General features: G+C 43.9%; 1 protein-coding gene across 3 annotated transcripts in view; it reads left to right on the top strand.

Annotated features, from left to right (window-relative positions):
- The window catches only part of PLEKHM2 (pleckstrin homology and RUN domain containing M2), a 285,917-nt gene that overhangs the window by 92,288 nt on the left and 176,535 nt on the right, over positions 1–17,094 (top strand). The window lies entirely within an intron of this gene.

The raw sequence follows: 17,094 nt of genomic DNA, 5'->3' as shown, positions 1-17,094 counted from the left end.
TATCAGTATGAAAAGAGATAAGAGACCAGCTGGCGAAAAACCCTAAAACATGCAAATTAGTACATTTGCGCAGACTCAAAAGGGCATTTCAACCCTGGAACTATTGCTTACTGCTACTTCCAGCCTCAGTATGTAGGTCTGTGGAAAGATGGCAACATAAGTGAATTGCTAGTATTCAAACCCTACTATAGTATGAGCCCTGGTATAATCAGAGAGGCTTTTATCCGAGCTCTTTTATAGTGAGATTGCTCCCATAACTTGTCGCTGCACTACGTGTGACCAAAGGGACAAGTGGATTTGTTTATAGGATAACTAGATTTATGAAGCAACCTGTCCCATGGACAAGTGGATATTTAATAGATTTCCACACCCCTGCCCACACCGACCAACCACACACACACAACCTCTGCATCATCCTCGACAGTCAACTGAACATGAAATGACAAGTTAAAGCATTCGCCTCCTCCTGGTGCGACACTCTTCGCATGCTTCGCAAAATCTTCAGACAGATCCAACCAACACCAGAAAGACTGTCACTCAGGCCCTCTGCACCAGCCTCCTCGACTATGGCAACGCCCTCTACGCTGGCATGTCCACCTAGCTCCTCAGAAGACTCCAGACCATACAGAAAGCAGCAGCCAGACTCATCCTGGACCTCCCCAAATAAACCCACATCACCCTCCACCTGGGAGACCTCTACTGGCTGCCCATCCATAAAAGATCCCAGTTCAAGGTCCTCCTGCACGCCTACAAAGCCCTCTACGACCTAGGACCGGCCTACTTCTACCCTAGACTGAACTTCCACCAGCCACCTGCGTTCCTCTTCACTCATTCTCGCACCCCGCCCGCGCATCCGTCGCAGCTGCAGTGGTGGCGTCTCCTATATTGCTGCCACGACCTGGAATGACCTTCCCCATCATCTCCGTACAGTCACCTCGTTGGCAGATTTCAGAAAGAGGTTCAAGACCTGACTCTTCGACTGAGACACCGTGCCCAGGTACCCCTGGGTTGACAGTGCTGCGCTTTACAAAATGCTGTTTAATTGTTTAATCTGAAAGGCGGAAGTGACATTGTTCAAAGCTATTATTATAAAATAAACGTTTTCTTGCTTTTATCACTGCTTATACTTTTTTGGATCTCCGGAATCCCTCTGCAAAGGCAAGCACTTACCGTCCCACACACCAGTTAGTCAACCCTTCTGTTCTCCTGTATGTATGGTGGTGGTTCCCCCACTGCCTTAGCGCATCTTAATGTAAATAAAATTAAAATTACTATGGGGCAAAGATTAGACTGGCTTTCTCTCCTTTATCTCTGCCTTCAATCATATCGATGCAGCATGCAGCATGCAGTCTCTGCCAACTTTTAACCGCTACCCAATGCACAATGGTGATTCATTTGGGCTTGCTAACATCTTAACCATTACTTGGGATGGCTTGCTGATTCACAGTACCATTGGCTTTTGCAAGAGAATTACATTAATGAATTGCATTTCTCCTATACACCCTTTTTTCGCTAAACTGCCTTATAATGTCACCGGCCTACGCTGCTCTGTGAAAAGGGTATTTCAAAATACTTAGATAGCTTGTGTCTGGGGAACAACCTGTGACCAGTGTCATTGAAAAGTGGAGACAGCAAAATATACTCTGAGTATATCATGCAAAGTTACAGCTAGTGTATACCACTTTACTAGGCTTTCTTACAGTGCCAGCTTCTGTCTTGCTTGCACGATCATTTCTTGTATCTGCACAGTGAGAGATTAGCAACTCCTATGGTTGTGAGAGTAAGAAAGAAACTAAGAGCTAGTGAGAATGGCAGGTGAGAGAGTGATTAACTGACATGTAAATGTGAATGGGTTCAAGAGTGCGCAGGAGTGTTAGAGTTTGAGTAACCCGTTCTTAAAAGAAAGTGTAGTTCACTAAATGAGATAGTGGGGTGTAAGATAGTGAGCATTACATATGTAGAATGCTAGGAAGCAACAAGATGAAATACTGAGGGAGTTAAACGAATGTCTGATTAACAAAGCAAGTTAGCACGAGAGTAGAAGTGAATCAAGAGTGGACTTTCGAAGGACGGGGTTAGATTGCAAGAAAAATATATGTAAATGAGAGCATGCATGGCAGAATGAAACCAAAATTAAATGTGAAAGAATGAGTGTAAGATTGAACAAAATAAATTTGAAGACCGAGAAAGCAAATATGTGGGGGGAGATATATGTTAAGGGTGTCATCGTGGCATGTAAACAACGAGTACAGACAGGGGGATACATAAAGATGTAGAAAGGAAATAAGAAGGAGGGTAGGAGTTTATGGCTCAGTAAGTACCAGACCGGTATTTTGCTGCGTAGTAACTTGTTGGTCAGGCATAAATAAGTCACACCTGACGGCTCTGACGTCTGTAGGCACATTAATTGAAAGGCATGCGTTCTATGTTATACTAACTGCTGGATGAGCATTCTGTCACAGTACAATCTCCCCATTTGTGTGCATTCCTTGTGGAAACATGACTGGCCACCACAGTAGTTGACAGAAATCGAGCTGAACATATTCTGTGGCATGGTAATGCTGATGGACATTTTTGTCTTCCATGCACATTCCGATGGACATTTCTTGGCAAAAAATGTTTAGAATTATTTTATCATTTCAAAACAAACCCACGGACTGCATCCAAATCATGATTCCATTTTAGGAATGTACTGGTCTTCAAGGAAAGTATATTCAGACGACACGCAATTTGTATAATAGTATCAGAGAGGCAGTCCTTCATAAGAGCAATCCAGTGCAATTTGGTGTGAATTTAAAGCCATAGCAAGTCAGTCATCCCTGTATAAAGCCTTTGTAAAATCGGCCTAGGCAGCACCTGCGTTACACCCTAAAAACAAAGAGACACCTAGGGAGAATCAACATTGTTATCAAATGCACCATGACCAATCAAGGTTCTTTAACGAAAAATAAAGTGGGTGATTTTTCTTCTTTTTCATGGGCTCCCAATGTCAATATTGTTGCTCTGATATTCTTTTTTGACAATCCCACAAACATATTCTAGAATGATTCTGGATAAGTTGTGGCTTTTTAATATTAAATTCTATACTGCTGCAGAAGAACAATGCTTCGAAGAATATGAATGATTTCAAAAGCTCCTTTTCTAGGCAGTCTTTATTTGGCTTTTTAGGTGAGACTGCATTAGATATGCTTTCAAATTTACAATTTAGCAACATTTTACTATGTAAAACAAAAAGTATCATGGGGCTTGGCCTGTCTCTCAATCATCACACAGGAGTGTGCTCACCTCCATTCGTTGCTGTGCACACAGCGAAAAAAGTGTGCCCACAAACATTTAATTGCTGCACACAGGGGGAAATTGTTAGAGGGAACATTGCTTGTTGGTTAGATTTATTTATTTGCAGGAACTTTTTTTCTCTTACAATATGCCCTTTAGGAATGAATGGCCGACTCAGTCCAAGTAAGAGATTCTGTTTTCTGGTTGTAACTACCTTTTATGCCCTGATCACGAGTTGGTGAATTTTCTGACCCCCCTACCTACAACCCTGTTTTCACCTGTATTGGAATACTGAGTTGGGTGGTATATAAAGCATCTGATAATTATCGAGTGCTTTAAACAGCTCGTCCTACTTTAAATTTCAATAGGTTAAACCTTCTGGAATCTAACAGGGGAAAAGTGTATGGTATTTACTGTGCCGTACAGCGTTTAGTGTTGGCACCAAAATCTGCATGTTATTCCCCCAAAACTCACAATCGGTGCCATGTATCACACCTGATAGATAGCATACCTTAGGGTATCATTATTTATTGGGTGCAATATATAGCACCTCCATTTGGACAAACTCCGAATCAAGGCCCCAGTATATCTCTCTGAACGGACGAGTAAATGTCAGATCAAGCATTTGTTTCTGGTGTAACATTGGAAAGTTTTTTGCAAAGATAGCTTCGACCTGTAATTCAGAAAATATCCATTATCACTTAAATGGACTCATTGCGTGTGCGGAGATATCTAATGACATTTGCTGGGCAGTGGTGGGGACTGCAAGTCATGCAGTGCATCTTTGGGGTTTCATTCTAAATCCCCTCCCTTAAACTCAAGCCAACTTGCCCAGAAATTGGGCTCAACAAGTGTGATTACTATTCAATGTGTATAGTTCAATTCCTTTACCACCTCCTGTAGCAAGTCGTCACTGCTCACTATTGCATCTTTTGGAGATGTCTAAAGATAAACAACTCTGCTATCCAAATAGAATGAAAAAGACTTACGTTTTGAAACATCAATGAAAAATATCAGATTCTATTACATATACTGCCAAATAACTGCCAACTGACACATGACCTGGTCCACTGCAGACCTTTTAGAACTGGAGCTCGGATATTTGATATCTGATATCCAATCTCAGCTTTACACTTCACCTAAATATGCTGAAAATAAACACTGTTCTTAAGTGTGACAGGGCCACAACACAGAGACATTTCACTGGAAAGGTAGCCCCTTGGACTTGCCATCTGAAACGCTGCCACCCCCGTTGTGGACAAGTGGGAAACAAGGAAGAATTTGTCCAAATTGTGTGCTCCTGGGCAGTCACTTTTTGAGCTTATTCCTTTTTCTCTATTTTCTTATTTTCTTTTTTGCAAGAGTAGGAGTATTTAGAATCAGAGTAAAAGCGGCTACTAAGCGTGTTGTGAAAAATTGACTGGGTAATACATTGGGAGGGAAGAAGTGTCCATTCTCCTGGTTTATTCATTAAAAACTAATACAATAGTAAATGTATAGCCTTTGCAGCAAGTAGCAGTGTGCTGCAGCCTCGGTCCCATTACATTAACTAGTGTGTTGATCCTGGGCAACCACTGTTCTCCCTGTGCCTCTGTCCAATAATCTGACAATATGTCAGAACTTTGAATCCGGCTTAATGGAAGAAATAAACACCAATGGCACACTTCTAGGACCGGTCACCAGCATGGTTTTCATACCCACATTAAGGACTGTTTAACTTACTCCTGAAGCTTCATTTTGCAAAACCACCACTGTAGTGCAGCTTTTCCATCTCAGCCACCTAGGTGCCTCGTTTATAACTCATAAAGAGTTGAAAGAGGGACAGGAGTTTGTCCTTTGCAAGGGTTGAAGGTGGTGGGAGATCCAAATGTTGGTCAGTAGGCGTCCCACAGTGTTTCTGTACAAGCTGCGAGACAGGAGCCACATTTGCAGGACAAACCTCCACAATTGCAGGACAAATATATGCAAAATACAGGACCGTTTCCCACTCTACTGTCCCATTACCCCCTTCTCCCCTCCCCCGGCACCTGTCTTCCAGCCCATTCTTTTTTTTAATTCTTTTTTTATTATTTTTATATACAGAATAAAATCACAAATACTGTTGCAGGGTTAATCACGAATGGCAGTAGTCGCTCGTACAATGAAGCATATGTAGCTACCCCCTACTGCTTGTATTTTGACAGTGAAAGAGCTGTAAGGATGAAAGGACAGGAAGTTTAGAGGTGAAACAGAAGGATAGGACAGGCATGTAGAGAGGTACAGTCTCTTGGCATTACATTGGCAACAGCTGTGCAAACAGCATTACATCTTTGACATTCAGGGTGCTTGAGTCGCCTGCGAGCCCACCCGGGCTCTGCAGTGCTCCACACTTTTGGTTCGAGGGTCAGAACACTAAATGTGCAGGCGAACTGTTTAGGGAGGTTCATAAGAGTCTAGGTAAGTGTCCAGAGCTTCCCATAACTCCCTCGAGGACGCTTTCCACGGTGAGTACTGTAGTGCAATGCTGTCCGCTCCTCTGAGATGTGTGACCCTTTGTTGCTAGTTTTGTTTGTGTCTTTCCAGTTGGTTAGTACCAATTTAACAGCTGCTGTCAGTAAAAGGTCTATTGGGTCCTTATCCCGCTCAGACCTCAAATTTGTGCGTATAAATGCCGTGGTGAGGGTGGAGAATTCCATCGCTAGTTTGCAGTTAAACACATTATTGATGAAATCAGAGCTTCCTCCAAAATACCTTGAGTATTGGGCATTGGAAGATAAGGTGTGCTAGGTCCCCCTTCTCTTTGGTACAGTTCCACCAGAGGGAGTCCTCCCTTGGATCTAGTGTGTGTAGTCAGGCTGGGGTCCAAAATGCCTTGTGGAGCAGCCGGAATTTAGTTTGTGCTACAGCTGGGGTGAACTTATGACGCGAGGCCGAGGCCCACAGAGTTGCCCATTCCTGTTCATTGACTGGGGTGTTGGATTGTTTATCCCAGTATGCTATTGTTTTTTCATTAAGTTTGTTGGCTTTGGGGCGTAATAGCTTGTAGAACTGCGAGACTTGGTGTCCTAGTTTGTTAATGTTTGAAACATATCGGAAGATTGAGGGTTGGGCGCTAGTTAGTTTCTCTTTGATAAGGCTGTGCTTATTTTTAGGAATCTGCATAGTTCGATGTCTTTTAGGTGGTGACTTGATTTGATGTCAGAGAAGGTAATGGGGTATTCCCCATTCTCGAGTTGGTGTGGGTAGCAAATATCTTTCTCTATCCATATATCGAAGGTAAGGCTTTTCCCTTTGTACTTAGGCTTGCTATTCGCCCACAGTGATTCTGACTTAGACCCTTTGATGCTAACTTCCATCTTCTTGTCAACTTTTAGGAGTGCGATTTTTGTGTTTTTAAAGATAGGTTTGGATGAGTTGGGATATGTATTTGCCGTTAGTAGGGCCAGTGTGCTCAGGTTGTTCAGAATGGCTTTCTCTACCTGAAGCCATACTGGTATGTAGACGGTCATCGGGGCAACCCAGTAAACTCCCTGTTTTTCTAGAAAGGCTAGCTGGAACACCCTAAAGTCTGCTACGTTTAACCCTCCTTGGGTTTTCTCTAATCTCCTTTTCCTAATGCATATCCTTGCATTCTTACCGTGGCAGAGGAATTTGGTGAGCATGATATCAATTTTCTGGTGGAAATCGTCTTTGAGTAGCAGTGGGAGCATGCTTATCAGGTAGTTGATCATTGGGGTGATCATCATTTTTATAGTTTCGATTCTTCCCCACCAAGTTATGAATTTTGGGTACCAGGAGTCATAAAGTTTCTTAATTTTTTCTTGTAGCGTCTTCTCATTGCAGTGGAGAATGTTGATTAGGTCGGTGCCGAAATATATTCCTAAGTATTTGATGTGTCTCATCTGCTAGGTCAAACCCGAGTCCCCTAGACTGTCTCTCGTGCAGTGAATTTTTAGCGGTTTACATTCAGATTTATCATTGTTTCGTTTATACTCTGATAACCTGAAGTGTTCTGCTATCGTGGCCATCAGGGCTCTTATTGAGGACTTTGGTTGTTCTGTTACTATAAGAATGTCGTCTGCGGAGGCGGCTAGTTTTACTACGGCTCCATTGATATCGACCCCTTTTATGCTAGTGTTCAGCTTTATGTCCTGGATGAGGGGTTCAAGGGCCAGTAAGAAAAGTGCCGGTGACAGTGGGCATCCCTGTCTGGTTCCTTGTTGCAGTGTGAAAGGGTCAGAGAGTGTGCCATTAATTGTGATTTGGGCTGATGGGCTTGATATAGGGCCATAGTCACTGTATATATGACTCCCCCAGGTTGAAGGCCTGCGTACATTGCTCTAGGAAGTCCCAGGAAACCTTATCAAAGGCCTTCTCCGCATCTAGTGTTATAGCTACCGCCGGAACCGGTTTGGCGGACACTTGTTCCAGTATATGGCAGGGAAGCTGGGTATTATCGCCAGATATACGGTAGCGCATGAATCCGACTTGGGAGCTGCTTATTAATTTGGGGAGGACTGGATTAAGTCTGACCGCCAGGATTTTGTCGAAGATTGTACAGTCTACATTGATGAGGGATATGGGTCTGTAATTTTTTGGTAGTTGGTGGTCTTTACCCTCCTTTTGGTTGACTATTATATTAGCCTCTGTCATGGATTGAGGTACTTTCCCTATAGTTGCAGCCTAGTTAAAGACCCTTTTCATGGTTGGGTTTAGTTGGGTTAAAAAAGTCTTCTAGAAATCTGCTGTGTACCCGTCTGGCCCGGGGCCCTTATGTTTTTTCAGTGACTTGACAGCCATTTCGATTTCCATGCAGTTGATTTTCTGGCCTAGCCTTTTTGTGTCTGCGGTGTTCAACTTCGGGAGCCCTATTCTGTCAAGGTATTTTGTGCATTCTTCTTGGTTGAGGATCTGTTTATTCCTATAGAGCTTGGAGTAGAACTCTTGGAATGTCTTGAGGATATCCTTGTGTCTTGTGTGTATTTTGTTGTTTGAGTCTGTGATAGATGAGACCGCAAACTGGTTGCGTTTGTGTTTCAGGTAGGATGCAAGGAGCTTCCCCGCTCTAAGGGCTTTTCACTTGTTGAACCACAGCCCTGCTCTCTCACTCAGGATTTTATTATACTCCTATTTGTTCTGTGTTAGTCTCGCTAGGAGCTTGTTGTCTTTTATGGCTTTTACATGATCTAGTTCTAACTTTATCTCTTCCTCGAGTTGGTTTAGTCTCAGGTTCGAATTCTTGTCGATTTTTTTGATTTAATTCCAATTATTTTACCTCTGACCGTTGTTTTTAGGGCCTCCCATAGTGTGCTAACACTAGTCTCTGGTGTATCATTGTGACTTAGGTAGTCTATTATGGCGTCCTCAATTTCCTTCTTGTTTCCTGGGTCTGATAGAATTTCACTGTTAAAACGCCATCTCTTGGGGACCGCTTCGTTGTGGCACCTGCTTATTTTTAGGCTGATGCATGAGTGGTCTGAAACTAGTCTTGGGGCTATTACGGAGTGTTCGATTATGTGTGTGTGCGTACCTGAGATTAGTATGTAGTCTATCCTGGTGTAGGAGTTGTGTGGATTGGAGTAGAAAGTGTAGTCCCTAGTAGCTGGGTGTTGTAGTCGCCATGCATCTTTGAGGTTGAACTTGGAGCAAATGTTTTGGAGTGAGGCGTGCAAGTTAGTGGGGTGGTATTGACAAGAGGATTGCCTGTCTATTATGTGATCTAGTGGGTTGTTAAAATCCCCCGCCACAACCATGAGTTCGTCTTGGGGGAAGCTGTCTAGCGTGTTTGATACCTCTGCCCAGAAGGTAGGGTCGTCTGCATTGGGGCCGTATATATTTGCTACGTGGAACCGCTCCCCCCCCCCAACCCCCCCCCCATCTCAGGTGTGTTAGGAGTCTACCCTCCTTGTCGTGGGAGTGTGAGTCTATTGTTATTTTTGACCTTTTGGATATTCGGGTCAGGAGCCCTCGCTTCTTTTTGTCGGCTGGTGAGCAAGCTGTTTGCGCAATCCAGTTGGCTCTGACTAGTTTGGCATCTTCCATGGAAAGTTTGTTTTCCTGTAGGAGTACAATATCTCCTTTTAGTTTTTGCTAGGTGGTCCACTATCTTTCTGCATTTTATGGGGTGATTTAGACCCTTGACATTGAGGGATACTATATTGAGGTCAGTTGTCAGGGTGAGTGTATTGTTAAGAGCCATCAGCTATAGTGTGGTTTGGCGATTCTGTATGCCCAACACTTAAGTGTATCTTACCCCATCTGTATTTCTCTCTCCAGAGGTGGTCCCCCTCCTTTGTGTTTGTCTGGGTGGTCCCCCTGTGCGTTTTGCAGGATTTATCAGGTATCGTATGCAGTGAAAACGAAGGTGTGAAATAAAGAAAAGACTGGAAAATACAGAGGACAGAAAGCTGAGAGATCCTAGTGTAGATTTCTACCCCTAACCCCCCCCCCCCATCCCCCGAAGTTACTCATATATCGAAGGTGCGACAGCAGGATCGCCGTTCCGCCTCATGGGGATATGTTGTCGGGTAGGTGGCGTGCTTACTCCCTTGCCCGCATTGTTCCTTTCGGTGCAAATGTACATATATGGCATTGTGATCAAAAAGGATACGCTGCTGTGCCTTGAAGTGTTCCCTTTAGTTTGGCCTTCCTCACTGCAAACTTGTTCAGGCAGATAGCGAGCTTGTTGATGCTCGTTATCGACCTCTGAAGTGAGGTAGTTGTTGCATATTTATGAGATGGGTAGTGTTTTGAGGTAGTTTCTGGTAACAATGAAGTAGATATGGTCGCAGAATCGTTATTGAGGTCGCTCGTTTTGGGCTACTGATCACCCGATGTTCGGTTCCGGCGAAGGTCCTCTTTTTGCGGAGCCGGGTTGTGAGGTGTCCATGTTCAGAGCTGCCGGTCCGTCTAAGAAGTTTGCCAGGTCTCCGGGGTTGGTGAAAAAGTGGTATTTGCCTTTATCCATTATCTTGAATTTGGTGGCGGGTCGCAAACGAGAATTTTATATTTTTACTCCTAAGTCTGTGACGTAGAGCAAGAAAACCTCTCCTGGTGTCGACCTTGGGTTTTGAGTAATCCTGTGTGAGGATGATCTTGTGGCCTTTCCAGTTGATTTGGTGATTTTTGCGGGCATAGTTAAAAATGTCTCCCGTATGCTGCGATCTCAAGGGCTTACATATGATAGGCCGAGCTGTTTGGGATGTTGGGAATTTGAAAGCGGGAATTCTGTATGCCCTATCCAGCTCAAACTGGCGAGTGAATTTTAGATTGGTGAGCTTGGGGATCAGGTCTTCGAGGAATTTATTTGTTTTGATAATTAACACATAAATAAAAGGCATTGTCATTTACAATGCCAATAGCTCTAACTCTTGTAAATGCAAGACCTATTTCATTTCAAAGAAGCGGCCACCATTGGCCTGGTCTGCTTGGAAAGTGAAAGCATAGTGCGCTGAATGTTGCAGGAAAGCATGTCGTGCCTGCAGTAGGACAAACTCATTAAAGAGACTAGTGCTTACAGACTAAATAAGACATACTGTGTAACAGAAGTAAAAGGACCAGTTCTTAAGGGAGGTTACAAAAGAAGACAAGGCGTCACTAAGGAAGGACTAACAAGCCTATTAACGAATTAGAAGCCAGCATGTACAAAGGACAATGACACAAGCCTATAAAAAATATGGGAGGAGGTTCAACTCCATACCCTAATACAGCATGCCTCGCAGAGCAGCACATGCACTGCTCTTTCTCGACCTAAAAAAGAAGCCCAGTCATTTACAGTGCAATAGTGGGTAATACCAGCAGTAATGTTACCGAATTTGTTTCATGTTTCTTCAGGTAAAAGTGTAGACTTTAGGGTTTTCTGCTGCCCAATTTAAAGTAAATTCTGGCATCAAGGGGAAGCACTTGAGAAGGCCTTTCTGGATGGAGTCTTGTCATCTGATTTCTTCGACCCCATTACTTGTCCCGCTGCGGCTTGCAGGACGTCTTTGAGTTAATGCATAGAGCTCTGTGTATTAATACATCGAGGTTCAGAGAATCAATAATACATTTTCTATCACCCACCACTCCAGTGCTTTTCATAGAACTGTGCATGGCATTTTAGTCTCGCAACTCTCCATGTGCCTCTGACCTTTGAATCGCTGTTTTAATTAGTTACGTTTTTATATATCATTATAGCGCAAGTATGCTTCCTTGTGCGTAAATAAATAGTTCCATATTTTGCACTGACTGGAAAAGACTGGGGTGGGGTGGGGGAGGCAATAGGTAAGTAAAACAACAGAGCCCTAAGTGCTTTCCAAAACTGTAAATGTCTGTTAAAGGAGTGCAAACGGCCCAATTTGGGGTTAAGATATTAAGGCTCGTCGTTTTCTTATCCCATTTCCATCGATTTTTCTCCCAAAGCTTGAACATTATTTCTTGAAAAATAGTCATCTTATTTGCTGTTGAAATCTGGCAACCTAGTTGTACATTGGTATCAAAATAGAAGCTTCTACCAGGCTATCAAATGTAACGTTTCCATGGCTTCCTCGGTTTGTTGTCTCTTGTGCTTTCAGTCTGACTGCTGCTTGTTTTGCTCTTGATGAGGTCCTTCATTAAGTAATATAATGTAGTTCAAGTCTCCTGACTTTTTAATTGACTTTTAAAGCCAGAAAAGGTTTGAGGTTGATGAATTCCAACTTGCGTTTTAAGTAAATTATTTTATCATTTAAGTGTAAGCAGGCGGGCTTCATTCACAACAACCTTTTACTTCTTGAGGTTTGCATTGGGTCAGCTTCTGTTGTCTCTTCGAAGGTTGCTTCAGCTACTTGCACTGTTTGTTCACATCTGTTCTATTCAATTGCTGTTTTGTGAGCTCTAGGTATCTGCTGTCTGCTAATGAGTAAACAGTGGTACCTTGTATTTTAATGCGCATAGAGACCAGATGTTTTCTCTGCTGGTACATTTTTTTGTAGTTTTTGCCTTGCGTTTCCTCTGTGATTTCCTTTGTTTGACGCGTTTTGCTGACCCTGCCTTGTTATATTTCTTCTATACTGACATGATTAGTGGTGGATTGATGGATCCGAACATCTAACCATAAATCTTTCTAGATGAATGTACCCAGATCATTTTAAGGTATCCTCTGACTACACTCTTGTTGTCCCGATGATGACCAGCAGGCCATTGCACATGGTCGAAGCAAAGTCTTATCCCCCAGCTTCAGGGCTTTAAGTGGGCCGGGTCCTGCCAGTGCCAGCACTGGCAGTTCTAAAAGGCAGGGGCTGAGACAGGTCTCTGTTGCTCTCACTATCAGGATGAAAAACGAACCTTAACTCTGTAGCAGAACCACCCTTCACCTCCTTAGAGGTAACTTCAAGGAGAATTGTTATAGTTCTTGCAGTCTCATCATTTGAGAACTGAAGCATTTTCAGTATTCTATACAACCAGGGCTCGAGTCGGGGTACCATGCGGGTGGACGGCGTCCTCCCACTTATTTCAACGGGAGCTCGATATCTGGAGCAAATGGAGCCATACATTCACTCTTTAGCCTCTCTCGGGCAAGATCGGAGCTCATTCAGAATGCTGCTCACGCGCTGGCATCTCTGATGCAATCGCATCTAAGGGTTGAGCGAGGGGAGGCAATGAGTCCAATGGTGCAAGCCACCTTTCGTGACGTCACTTCCCGTCGTGACGTCAGCATCCCCCCACTTCTTTTTTTAGGACTCATGCGCTGTATACAACAAAACAGTTGTTGCCTATTTATCTTATGCAACTAACAACCACTGAGAGAGACAATAGTCCTGGCTTGTTGTAGGTGTAATGTTAACTGTTGTATTATATATCTAGATTGAATGAGAGAAGCAGCAAAATACCATTCGGGCAGCACACTATGCTAAGCACAGATTTTCAATTTACATGTTTTAATCTGCGCCCTAATTACAGAGGACACGCCCCTTTTTTACGCCCCCTACACACAGTTTTTTCATCTCTTTTAAAGCCCTCCCCAGCTTACCGGTAAACTTAAGACTCATGTTCATTGGACATTTTTTTGCCATTGTTCCTATATATTTAAAATCAGCCTGGCACTCTATTTCAATACACTATCTAGCACATTGCACTGTCAGCGCTGGACGATATATTTTTCTGTGAACCCAAAAAAATTATTAAAAAGTTGGTCTCATTTTCTTTCAAAATACTTATGAAAGTGATAAGAACATCTTTCTATCACACAAGCCTTGTAAATCTTTTATACGTTCGTTTGGATTTGCTGTTAACCACCTATTGAGTGTGCTATTGCTTTCTGGTGGTCTCGTTCCACACCTGCTGATCTTGATTGCGTTTCTAGGGGCCCCGTGTATACTATCGTCCCCCATTTCCCCTTTCAGGAGAGCTGGTGTGTGTGTGTTTCAGACACTACCAGGGCAGGACATGCCTTTTAATGCACAGGGCATTTCTCCGGAGGGCTGTGGCCCCTGCGAAGGGCCGCTCCTAATGCTTCTGCCACTTGCCCCAGCTCCCCGAGGTTAATTAAAGCAGGCACAGAGAGGCTTCAAGGTGAAAAGAAAGAGAGGGGGGGGGGGGCGGGCTAGAGAGGAATCGATCAGAGAGGAGAGAGAATGAATGACCTGATGGAAAAATAGAGAGAGCACGAAGAGACAAATGGAGAGGGGCTGGTTTGAGCTTTTTTGCCCGGGTTGCTTTAGGATCCCCAGCCCGCCCTGCACACTCCTATGAGTGCTAGTCACAGTGCTGCATTCCTGGTAGGATAACCCATGGCCTTGCAGCCTGGCCTTGCAGCCGAGGAACTGAAGAGTTCTGTTGAAAACGTGTTTGCCTGCTCAGTGACTATGGAAACAGACTGCGCCCTGTGGTACCTGTTTGTGTGGTGTAGGTTTCACAGCTCTCTTAACAGTTAACATACACTACTAAACAACAAATACAATGTAGCAATGGAACTCCCACAGCTGTATTAATTAGCGCCCAGTTGAAGAAAATGCTGCCATAGTAGTGTAAAAGGCGGTTTACGTTACCGCATTAAAGACATGACTTGATTTGCGCTGGTGGGTCTGGATTTCTAGACCCTACATCTTCAGGACGCCCTCCTCTCTTGTACGGCTGGCCCTTCCGTGATTAGTGGCCATGAGAAGTGCAGACAGTAGAAGTGTCTATTCGCAAAGAGCAGAAAACCATGCTACTATACTGCCTTCAGTTCCAGCCTTCCTTCAGAGCGTCTACGAGGCCCGCACAAAGGCGCTTAGACGCTAGTTCGCTGAGTGAGGCTTCGTATCCGGAAACGTTTATAACACGAGGGGTAAGCGGATTCGAGGAGCGGAGTTTGCCCTTACAGAGCTGTGTTCAGGTTCATGTTCGTTCCTTTGTTCGCGTGACCCTGCCCTTGAAGGGATGATGCATGTCTCGGCGCCCCATCTTAGTCACCTGACAGTCTGCGCCACGTGACGAGCAGCTGCCAGCAGTCACTGGAAACGGCAGTGGCTGCATCAGTCGACAGGGCAAGAGAGCGGCGCTACTCGGGCGGCCCTGCTGCCTACACGGGTAGGATACAGATGGCTGTTACTAACGAATACAGATGGCTGTTACTAACGGGCCCCTTCAGTCAGTGATCATTCACAGGCCACGCAGTCAGACACTGAGCATCCATTGGCCGTCAATCTAATGCTAACTTCTCAGACTGGCACTTACTCGTAGGCTTTTCACTTGGTTTTTAGACACTGCCCCTTCACTCAGGCAGTGCTTAATTTGGAAATAAAATAAAGAAACTCGCCTGAAGTGTTTTTTTTAACGACTCTCCATTGGTGCCCGGTGCCAGGTGCCAGAGTTGCCTAATGCCAAGGATACCAAGTTGATCTGCCTGGAGCGATTTGATGGGTAGGATTTGACCGAAAGTGCTGGATCCAATTTGACGTTCCAGTGTTTTTTATAGGGGTGAGCGGAATTTGTGAAGTCGCGCTACGCAAAGTTCTGCGAAACGGTGAAAAATCTCTGCGAACACGCAGAAATTCCGCGGACACGCGGAGTTGCTTGTTCGCAATGCTTTTTTCCTGTTCGCGATTGCTGTTTGCGTGCTTGGGGAGAAATATCTCACAAACACACATTTTGAGAACGGGCACAAGCAAAACATTCCGCGAAGTCGCGCAACGCAGATTTTTGGGCAATTCCGCATTCTCAGCGGAACGCGAAATTAACCAAATTCCGCAAATTCTACGAGCGGAACAGAATCTACCGCCCAGTCCTAGTTTTTTAGCAGTGTGACACGGCTGACCGTGTCCAATGCCGTGCATAGGTCGAGGAGGACGCAATATGAGCAGTCACCATGGCCACATAATTCAGTCTCTCAAGCCTTTTATTTATTTATTTTTATTTTATAAAGTTTTATATAGCGCAAACTTGATCCCGAAGGATATCAGAGCGCTTTACAATTGAGGAAAAGGTAACAAATCAGAACATTGAAAGTATTGACACACTTATACTTATACAACAATCTCAACATTACACACCTGCTCACATCATATCCACTTATGAAGTTATCCTACTCACTTATGCAAATAATTGATCATACTTGTATTTACTAAGCTACACACTCACACAAAGACAGTTTATTTATTCATGTAGATAGTCATTTGGCCTTAATTTGTCAATTATATATTGTTTTTACTAAAAGGTTTTTTTATTCCAATCATCGGGGAACGGGGAATTAGACGTGGTGCTGCTCTGGTTTATTTGCAACAACTCAACTCCCCATTTAACTGTGCAAATAGTTGTCCCTTCTTAAACTGAGCTATTAATAGAAGGAAAACAATGTTCTAATTAGTGCTGCTGGGCGGCATCAGCCCTTTAGGAACATCCTGTGGCTGACATGGCAATGTCCTTTACTGTGAGTCCCAATAACTTGGGCAAGTACAGACAGACTCCTTTAATCAATGATAAAGCGGCTCAGGCCTACAGGGACACATGTGCCAGTGTCACTATGGGGACACCCAGCTTTGTGGACCCTGGACAGATCATACTAGGTGAAAATTACCTAGTGACCAATGCTAGCAATGTCACTAGCACACACGGTATGACTGAGAGACAGCCAAACAAATATACCGACACATACACACACACACTTTTTTAACCTTATCTTATCTCCTCCATCTAAAGAAGGTGCCGCTTCTCCAACCCCCAGCATTATTTACCCAGAATGACCCTGCGTTGTATGCCAGCTCAATAAATATCAACTCGCGAAGAGAAGTAAGGACTTGAAAGGCTCAAATTTTAAGAAGTACAAAGTGTAGCAAAGTGCAGTGCTTTGTAAAAACTGCACTCACCCACAACAAGTTGTGGCATGCTTCATCATAGGGCTGCTGCGACGCCTCTGCACAGACCAGTGCTAGAGGTGGAGCAATAGGGTGGGGAAGACAGTACAAACCTATAGAAAAGGCAAAAGGATCCTAAAAAAGGATGAGTGCAGAGAGGAAGATTAAAAGTAACTAAGGGATATCCTAATACTACTTTTATTCCCGGATGCCCTTGTTAGGGTTAAAAGGTAAAGACTACCAAAGGATGGTGGTGAGATGAGTGAATTAAGCACACATCACCCCTCCGTTCTGCCTAAAAGTCGACATGTTATTGCTGGATTTGGTTTCTCTCCAGGCTTTCATCAGGACTGTTGGATCCCTGTGCTACATCCCTTTCTATGAAATAGAAATTGTATGACTGGTTACTCCACCTGTAACTAACAGGAATGGTGTGTACCGTAATCGCACTCCTGTAAGGAACCGAGTTTCACTTATTGTACCGCTAGAAATGGCACAAGTGGAGAGGGCAACCCCCTGTAGTCACACATTCATCATGGGTGGTACA

This window comes from Lissotriton vulgaris, chromosome 5, assembly GCF_964263255.1.
Source record: "Lissotriton vulgaris chromosome 5, aLisVul1.2, whole genome shotgun sequence".
NCBI classification, from domain to species: domain Eukaryota; kingdom Metazoa; phylum Chordata; class Amphibia; order Caudata; family Salamandridae; genus Lissotriton; species Lissotriton vulgaris.
Note: the sequence above shows the minus strand (reverse complement) of the source record. Positions and strands in the feature narration are given on the sequence as shown.